Source organism: Scyliorhinus torazame, chromosome 5, assembly GCF_047496885.1.
Source record: "Scyliorhinus torazame isolate Kashiwa2021f chromosome 5, sScyTor2.1, whole genome shotgun sequence".
NCBI classification, from domain to species: Eukaryota; Metazoa; Chordata; class Chondrichthyes; order Carcharhiniformes; family Scyliorhinidae; genus Scyliorhinus; species Scyliorhinus torazame.
The window spans coordinates 177,736,595-177,745,445 of record NC_092711.1 but is presented as its reverse complement, the minus strand read 5'-3'; positions in this window follow the sequence as shown (position 1 = coordinate 177,745,445).

Below are 8,851 nucleotides of genomic sequence, written 5' to 3'. Positions count from 1 at the left end.
AACGTCCAAGTGATCGAAAACAAGCTGGATGAACTTAACGCCAGACTTACCTCTGAGGGAAGTGAGAGACTGCTGTGTGCTCTGTTTCACAGAGACATGGCTCACCCCTGCCTCACCGGACTGTGCCATACAACGTGAAGGCTTCTCAATTCACCGGGCGGACCGCACCGTGTCATCAGGCAAAGCGAAGGGTGGAGGGGTTTGCCTCCTCATCAACTCCTCCTGGTGCTTGGATGTGGTGACCCTGGCGACCTACTGAAGGACAGATCTGAGGCGTTCAAGGCAGACCTATACAAGAAATCCAGGTACGACCTCCACAAAGCCATCCGAGATGCCAAGAGAGAATATCAAACCAAGTTAGAGTCACAGACAGACTCTCGGCGATTGTGGCAAGGACTAAACAACATAACGGGCTACAAAGCGAAGTTGAGCAGTATCTCCGGCAGCAGCGCACCCCTCCCCGATGAACTCATTGCATTCTATGCTCGGTTCGAGCAGGTAACCAACAATCCGCTGTCGAGTGCCCCAGCAGCCCATAATTCACCCATACCCATCATCACATCTTCCAAAGTCAGATCAGCCTTCCTGAACGTAAACCCTCGGAAGGCGACGGGCCCGGACATGATCCCTGGTCGTGCACTCAGAGCCTGCGCGGACCAGCTTGCGGACATCTTTAACTTGTCCCTACTCCACTCCGAGGTCCCCACCTGCTTCAAGAAGATCACCACCATACCAGTGCCAAAGAAGAACCAGGCAAGATGCCTCAATGACTACCGTCCGATGGCCCTGACTTCAGTCGTAATGAAGTGCTTCGAGACGTTGATCATGAAGCGCATCACCTCCATGCTCCCAGAACACCTTGATCCACTGCAATTCACATACCGTCGCAACTGGTCCGCAGCAGGCGCCATTTCCCTGGCCCTACACTCATCCCAAGAGCATCTCGACAACAAGGACTCCTACATCAGCTCTGCCTTCAATGCCATAATCCCAGCCAAGCTCATGTCAAAGCTCCAAAACCTAGGACTTGGCTCCCCACTCTGCAACTGGATCCTCGAAGTTCTGACCAACAGATCACAATCAGTAAGATTGAACAACAACACCTCCCCCACAATAGTCCTCAATACTGGGGCCCCGCAAGGCTGCGTACTTAGCCTCCTACTCTACTCCCTGTACACACATGACTGCGTGGCTAAATTTGGTTCCATCTCCATCTACAAGTTTGCTGACGATATGACCATAGTGGGCCGGATCTCGAATAACGACGAGTCAGAATACAGGAGGGAGATTGAGAACCTAGTGGAGTGGTGCAGCGACAACAATCTCTCCCTCAATGCCAGCAAAACTAAAGAGCTGGTCATTGACTTCAGGAAGCAAAGTACTGTACACACCCCTGTCAGCATCAACGGGGCCAAGGTGGAGATGGTTAGCAGTTTCAAATTTCTAGGGGTGCACATCTCAAAAAATCTGTCCTGGTCCACCCACGTCGACACCACCACCAAGAAAGCACCACCAAGAAAGCGCCTATACTTCCTCAGGAAACTAAGGAAATTTGGCATGTCCACATTCACCCTTACCAACTTTTACAGATGCACCATAGAAAGCATCCTATCTGGCTGCATCACAGCCTGGTGTGGCAACAGCTCGGCCCAGGACGCAAGAAACTTCAGAGAGTTGTGAACACCGCCCAGTCCATCACACGAACCTGCCTCCCATCCATTGACTCCATCTACACCTCCCGCTGCCTGGGGAAAGCGGCCAGCAAAATCAAAGACCCCTCCCGCCCGGCTTACTCACTCTTCCAACTTCTTCCACCGGGCGGGAGACACAGAAGTCTGAGAACACGCATGAACACACTCAAAAACAGCATCTTCCCCACTGTTACCAGACTCCTAAATGACCCTCTTATGGACTGACCTCATTAACATTACACACTGTGCTTATGTAGTCACATTGTATACCTTGTGTTGCCCTATTATGTATTTTCTTTTCTTCCCATGTACTTAAAGATCTATTGAGCTGCTCGCAGAAAAATACTTTTCACTGTACCTCGGTACACGTGACAATAAACAAATCCAATCCAGTCCAATACACATTCACCACTCCCGGGAATAACCCACTCATCCGGGCCAAGGTAATATGGGCCCTCAGCTTGAACTATAAGGCTCATCCTTGCGCAGGAAGATGTTGAGCATTACGTCACTCCAAAGTCCCCACCCCATCTCCATCACAAACTCCTCCCACTTCTGCATAATCCCTTTATCTAAGGCCACTCCCTTCTCCTTCTCACCCTCCAACCACCATATATCCCCCAAATCCTTCTGTCCCCCACACATCCTGAGCAACAACTCCTCCAGCAGCGGGCTCCCTACCGGGAAGAACAGTAACTGAGCCGTCACCAGGTCCCTCAGAGTTGTCACCTCACATGAGTTCTCCAGCCGAACCCACTCCGAACCGTCCTCTCCCAAACATTTTTTCGGCATTTGCCGTCCAATAATAATGCAGCAAATTCAGGAGTGCCAGCCCCCCATTGCCCTCGGGCCCTCCTAACCATCGGCGTCCTACCTGCCCAAACAAACTCCGATATTAACTCGTCCACCCTCTGAAAAAAGGCATTTGGGAGAAAGATTGGGAGGGACTGGAAGATAAACAGAAATCTTGGCAGTACAACCATTTTTACCACCTGACCCTCCCTGCCAGAATCAAGTGCAGGGAATCCCACCTTTTAAAGTCCTTTCCAACCTCCTCTACCAAGCCTGTCAGGTTCCACTTGCGCATAGTGGCAACATGTCCATGATCCTCCCCATACTCTCCAGTCGTTTCGTCACAAACAACAGGTTGTCGGCGTACAGACACCCTGTGCCCCCTACTGCCCCTCACAATCCCCTGCCATCCAGTGGAGGCACGCAAAGCTACTGCCAGTAGCCCAATCGCCAAGGCTGTTTGCACTGGCGAGAGTGACACCCCAGTCTCATCCCCCATGCAACCCAAAATATCCCAAATTCATCTCGTGTGTCCTCACGCTAGACATGGGAGAAGTGTACAATAGCCGCAATCACACCACAAATTTTGGTCAAACCCATACCTCCCTAGGATTATGAACAGGTATTGCCACTCTACTTGGTCAAAGGCCTTCTCCACGCCCATTGACATGATCACCACCAGCTACCGCCCCTCTGGGGAGGCCATCACTGTGTTTAACAACCTCTTGATATTACTGGAGAGCTGCATCCCCTTCATGAATCTCGTCTGATCCTTGGAGACCACCTCCGGTAGATACTCCTCCAACTGTCTTGCCAACAGCTTAGTCAAGACTTTTACTTCCGTATTCAGCAACAAGATGGGTCTATGGGGCCCACATTCCATCGGCTCCTTCCTTTTCTTTGGAATCAGTGAAATTGATGCCTGCCCCAGCGTAGCTGGTAACTCCCCCATCTCCACCGCCTCATTGAACATGCCTAGGAGGTGGATGGCCAATTCTGCCGCAAACTGCTTATAAAACTCCGGCGGGAAGCCATCCGGTCCTGACGCTTTTCTGACTGCATCATACCAATGCACACCATTACCTCCTGCAAACTCAGTGGCTCCTCCAGTGTCCTGTTGCTTCCCTCCTCCAGCTCCTGGAACTCCAACCCCTTCAGGAACTGATCCATACCTCCCTCCTCCCCTCCAGGCTCAGCCCTGTACAACCCTTGATAGAAGGTCTCGAACACCTCATTAATTCTCCCCGACTCCATCACCACCTTTCTCCCTGCTGCCCTCACCTGCACAACTTCCTTCGACGTTGCCTGTCGCCGCAACTGGTGAGCCAGCAGATGACTTGCCTTCTTCCCAGACTTGCATTGCACCCCTCGAAGCCAACCATAGCTGCCCCACTGCCTTCCCTGTCATCAATCAATCAAACTGCCCCTGCAGCTTCTTTCCTTGCGCCAGTAACTCCCTAATTGGGGCCTCGGAATACTTCCTATCCACCTCTACTATCTCTTCCAGCAACCTTCACCTCTCCTCCCTTTCCATGGTCACCGAGGATCAGACGGGAGTTATGAAGGGGATGCAGCTCTCCAGTAATATCAGTAGGTTTTTAAACACCGTGGTGACCTCCCCAGAGGGGCGGTAGCCAGACTGGGCCTTCAATTAAATGACTTTCCCCCCCTCCCCCGAACCACTGCCTTTAAAGCCTCCCAAAATATGGCCGCCAAGACCTCCCCGTTTTGATTAAGCTCCACAAAATTCTTGATTGACCCTGCCACCTTACTACAGAACTCCTTATCCGCCAATAGCACCAAATCCAACCTCCACCCCGGCCTCTGCACCTGCCCTGACCTCAGCCTAACACCCAAGAAATGTGGCGCGTGGTCCAAGATCAACATCCCTGCATCTTCCGCCCCCACCAGCCCCGACAAAATTGCCTTTCCCACCACAAAAGGTCAATACGGGAATAGGCCCGATGAACATGCGAGAAGGAGAAGTACTCCCTCTCCCCCAGGAACTCCACCTCCCTGGGTCTACCATCTTGCTCCATTACACACTTAAAATCCCCACCCATAATCAATTGGTGAGAGTCCGGGGTCACTCCTAACAGCTTCCTCACAAACTCAACACCGTCCCGATTGGGAGCACACACATTCACCAGCACCAACGGCACTCTCGCTCACACCCCACTCACTATCACAAAGCTACTCCCCGAGTGCCGCACTGCCCTTGCCACAACAAACCCTGTTTTCTTGCTAAAGAAGATTGCGAACCCCTCAACTTCAAGTCAAACCCAAGTGGACCGTTTGCCCCACCCACCCCTTCCTCAGCTGCATCTGATCCTTCACCCGCAAGTGTGTCTCTTGCAGGAAAATCGCCACTGCCCTTAAACCTGTTAGGTGTGCGAACATCCGGGACCGTTGTTACCCACAGTTTAGCTGGGTACAAGCACCCCTAAACAGTTCTTGTGCCGATACAGTGTCGCCTTGGCCTTCCTGAACCCCACCCGTCACTTGACCAGGTCAGCACCACTGTGTTGGTATATCTGGACCCGGTTTCCTTCCCAGCTGCAGTCCCGTCTTGCCTTTGCCCACTTCAAAATCTTTTCCTTCTCCTGAAACTTGTGCGTACGCACAATCGCCGCCCGTGGTGGCTCCACCGCTCTTGGCTTCTGCCCCAAGAACCTGTGGGCCCGGTCCACCTCCGGGGCCTTGTCGAGAACTTTCTCCTCCACCAACTTTGCAAACACCTTCACACATAACCTGTGGCGCTCGTTCATTCAACTCGTTCCGGCAGGCCCAAAATACTCAAATTTTGCTGCCAGGTTCGATTATCTTCCTCCTCCACCCTTGCCCACAGCGTCTTGCAAATGTCCTCCAGGATCGCCATATCCACTTCCAGCGATACAATTTGGTCGCCCTGGTCAGACACAACCTTCTTCACCTCTTGGATCATCGCCCCTTGCGCCTCCAAGTGCTTCTCCACCCACTCCAAGGGCCTGTGTAGAGGTGCAACTCCCCCCTCAATCGCCTTCATCTAATCCCCCTGCATCTCCTTCCTTTGTGGCTGAGATTCTTCCTTGATGAAAGTCATCAACTGATCCATTGCCAGCTTCGCCATTGACGATGACCCTCCCCCCTCCACCATATTGGCTGCGCCACGAGTCCTCACCAACTCTTGGGCCAGGGTTCTCACCGTCTTTAACCAGGTCTGATATCCCATAGACATCCCAATCCAATTGACCACCTTCCACTCTCCTCAAAACTTTCCACAGAGGTGTCCTGAAAATCTGGTAGAAAGCTCCAAAACCAATGCCTCCTGACAGGAGCCACCTTGTGTGCGACTGATCACATCATGGCTGCCACCGGAAATCGTTGAACTCAATGTTGAGTCCAGAAGGCTGTAAAGTGCCTCATGGGAAGATGAGGGGCTGTTGATCCAGCTTGTATTGGGCTTCTCCGGAACATTGCAGCAGGCCGAGGACAGAAATGTGAGCCTGAGAGCAAGGTGGTGAATTCTAATGGCAGCAAGCGGAAGGTCAGTGTCATGCTTGTGGACTGAGCGGAGGTGTTCCACAAAGAGGGCAGGGAACAGGCCACAGATAAATTAAAGAGAAACCATTTGGGTCCAGAACATTGTGAACATCCTTTTACTCTGGTTGTCTTTGATCCTCAGGTTTCTTTTTTAAACCATGTTCTGTTTCATTAATAATCTTTTATGAATAAAAATATTTGATTTTTCTGGACCTTTCATGATTATATTGAGGCACTTTAGGGAAGGGGGCGAAAGGGGTTTGTCGGCTCAAACTCAAATCTAAAACTCTCAGTCCCAGCACTGAAGCAGTGCTGCACTGTCACAGCTGCTGTCTTTTGAATAACATTCTAAACTGAGGCCCTGTCTGCCCCTCTCAGGTGGATGTAAAAGGTCCCACAGCCACTATTTTGAAGAAGAGCCGGAGTGTCCTGGCCCATATTCATCCCTCAAACATCAATACATGGGGCGGCACGGCAGCGCAGTGGCTAACACTGCTGCCTCACGGCACTGAGGACCCAGGTTTGGTCCCGGGTCACTGACTGTGTGGCGTTTGCACATTCTCCCCGTGTTTGCGTGGGTCTCACCCCACAACCCAAAGTAGCGTAGGTGGATTGACCACGCTAAATTGCCCCTTAATTGGAAAAATAAATAATTGGGTACTCTAAATGTATTTTTAAAAATCATCACTGCAAAAAGATATTATTGTCACATTGATGTAAAAGGGATCTTTCTGTGTGTGGATTGGCTGCCCGGTTTCTTACATTACAACAGAGACTACACTTCAAAAGTACTTCATTGGCTGTGAGTCACCCACAACAATTCGGTTGGACTTTGATAACCTACAGGACATCGTATTCTGCCAAAGTTTCAGAACGAATTGTGAATTCAAACAATTTTCCCAGATCTGCAGGTACTAGAAACATTAAGGTTAATACAGTATTTAAAAAAATAATTATCCAGTTATATATTAGAATTTAACATGGCTTCCTTGACCTTGTTCTTTATAACACTGAAGACAGATGAAAGTGATTGATTTTTAAAACTAAATATTATTACTAAGGCATACCTAGAGTTTCCGACATTACAACAGTGATTGCACTTCCAAAGTACTTCATTGGCTGTAAAACACTTTAGGAGATCCTATGGTCATGAAAGGTGCAAAAGCACCTTATTAAAGTAATTTATTTTGAGAAATAGTCCCCAAACCTGGATATATCACACTCGACCCACTCACACAGATCATTAATAAAGAATGGGTCATAATTTTGATTAACAATCGTGTCTTTCATTCTATTTCAAATCTCCTATGACAATCCAAACACAGTATACTGTGAAATTATTAGACTAAAACGAGTTGTTGTGATTTGGGATTCACTGCCTGACAATGGTGCAGGAAGTACATTCAACTATAACTTTCAAAAGGGAACTGGACAGATTCTGGAAAGAAAAAGAAACTTTCAGGGCGCTGGGATTAATTGGATAGTTCAAAGAGCCAGCATGGGAATGATGGTGGATTGGTCTCCTTATGTTCTCTCTGAGTCCGTTTCCATATAAAGAAAGTGGGAAATATCTGGAACCCACTTCCTACGAGGGGGGTAGAAACAGAGATGATGGAATTTTCCAAAAGGAAATTGGATAGCGCTTGACGGAAATAAACCAACAGGAATACTGGGGATAGAACAGGGAAACGGATTGATCAGAGTCGGAATGGACTCAATGGGACAAATGGCCCCATTCACGACCCGAATGCCTGGTCGGTCTAAAGAGAGAACTTTCAGCTGCTGCAATCTCTCCAACTCACTGAAGTCCCTCATCCCTGGTGACATTCTCGTAAATCTCCCCTGCACCCTCTCTGAGAACTTCACACCTTTCCTAAAGCGTGGGGCCCACATATAGGGCTCCATTCTAGAGGGATAGAATTGAAAAGCAGGGAGGTTATGTGCAACTTGTTTAGAACCAGGGTTAGACTACACTGGGAGCACTGTCAACATTTGTGATCTCCATTTAGTAAAAGGAAATCGAGGCTCTGGAGAAGGTGCAACAAAGATTCACAAGAATAATACCAGAACCAAGAGCATTTCACCCTCAGGAAAGGCTGGGGCTGCTTTTCTCTAGAAAAGAGAAGACTGAAGGGTGACCTGAGGGGGTTCAATAATCTAATAGGGATTCATGAGAAACCTCTTTACCCAGCGGGAGTGAGAATGTGGAACTCGCTACCACAGCGAGCGGTTGAGGTGAACAACTTGATTACATTGAAGGGGAAGCTAGATACACACATGAGGGAGAAAGGAATAGAAGGAGATGCTGATGGGGGAGGTGAAGAGGGGTGGGTGGAGGTTCATGTGGAGCATAAATACTGACAGAGACCAATTGAGCCGACTGGCCTGGTCCTGTGCCTGTGCTGCCGACTCCGTGAAACTGTTATCACAAACGAATCCGGAAGAATGACTCAACACTCGGGTCTGCTCCAATGGTCAAACAGTTTATTGATTTAACACCGGCGGGGAGCGAATCACTGGGCTCACCATGCAGTTCTCCACTGAACAAAGAAAATCATCAATATTTATACAGTTACTCAGCCCATCCAGTCTGCACACAATCCAATCCTCATGGTTATAGATTACATATGTTAAATATTGATCCAATGAAATTAGTAACTGGGCATGATGTGGCTGCATGATCAGTGTATACTCAGCTCGGAGCTTCCTCAAGATGTTTCCCAGACATCTTATCAATTGTCCTTGGGTCTGTACAATGTACGACCTGACCGAGGAGCCCCTTATCTCAGTCCTGTCTCAGATCTTTGAAAAAGGGGGGCACATTGGTTAGCACAGCTGCCTCACAG